Here is a 1,483-nt window from a genome sequence, read left to right on the forward strand (position 1 = left end):
GTATATTTTTAATTACAAAAGAAAGCAATTATGTGCATAAATATTTGAGTTTGAATTAAGGTTTCATACCACATGGTAGCCAAGAGCTCTTTTATTTGAGGCCCACCTCAGTCTTTAGTTTGTTTTCTTATGAAACATAACCTATATACTACATAGCATAGATTAAACATTTATTTACAGTGAATCTTTAAGAAGAAAAAGTATAGAAGATGTGATGGAACCCAAGGTGTATAATTAATAGAAGAACATTTTATATTACATAGTCATAGAGGTGAATTTCTTCCCATGAGTTTTTATTTCCCCAAATCTCCAATACTTTCAAATTTATAACTGCAATTAGTTATTAAAATATGTTAAAGTTTAACATTTTCTGTGAAGTAGTTAAATACTTGCAACTTTAACTTAATATTCATGAAATATAAGCATTGTTGGTATATGTAATACAATCCATTAGTCTATTGAATACATTTCTATTTTCAAGATTTTTCCCCATTTTTATTTGTCTTTATATTTATGATAATTTTATTGTGAGAATACCATACAAAAGGGCAAGGTAATGAGTGCTTTTCTTATTAAGCATTGTAGCCTCCTCCTTTTTTTCCCCTTTCCATCCCTTCCCATCTCCCCCATCCCGCCTCCCCCTTCCCCCCCACACACCAAAGTTGTAAAGTTCATTTTTTGCCATAACGTCTTGTATATCTCATTGTTGCAAAGGGTCCACCTGTATCCCTAGATTTGCATCATACAGATTACTCCCTGGTAATACAGTTCCATGACTATTCTCAACCACTATTTAAAACATGTGAATATTACCACTTTCAGTCAAGTTGACAATCCCCATTACTTTATTCATAGACTTTTCAGTACCTAACTACATCAATAGAATAAGTGCATGTTATTGTATAATCATATTTCATTTGATCATATCGCTCCTATCTAAGTGAATTACAATCTATTACTAGTTGTAGGAATGACATATATGATATTAAGACTATGGTAGTAATCACATAGTATGTGGGAAGGAATAATTACAAAATTGAATTTAAGTAACAGACAAATATAAAATGGTTTGGCTTACTGAAATTAAATTGAAGGTGTCTTCTAAAATCACCCACTAAAAACCAATGCTTTAAATTCAGCTCCCTTATTAAATCTTTAAAAAGCTCACAAAAATATTCCGTATTTTAAAAATTCTGAGGGATTATTTGGCTTATTTTGTTAAAAGATAATTGATAAAAGAAAGTGTTTACTTTATTGCTGTTTTTTAAGTAATAAAAGTAAAATATTGCATCAAAGACTAATCACAATTTAACATCTATTTCAAGAGATAAAAGTATTTCTACTGTAGGATGACTTACTTACTTGGAAATATTCACAAATCAAGCAATGTTTCAGTGGGTCTCAAATTCTTGTTTTACTTCCATATCAATCCTTTTGTATAAAAATCTGCTAGTTCTTCCAAAAATTATAAATTTATAAAATA

The sequence above is a fragment of the Dipodomys ordii genome, unplaced genomic scaffold (assembly GCF_000151885.1).
Source record: "Dipodomys ordii isolate 6190 unplaced genomic scaffold, Dord_2.0 Scaffold38, whole genome shotgun sequence".
NCBI classification, from domain to species: domain Eukaryota; kingdom Metazoa; phylum Chordata; class Mammalia; order Rodentia; family Heteromyidae; genus Dipodomys; species Dipodomys ordii.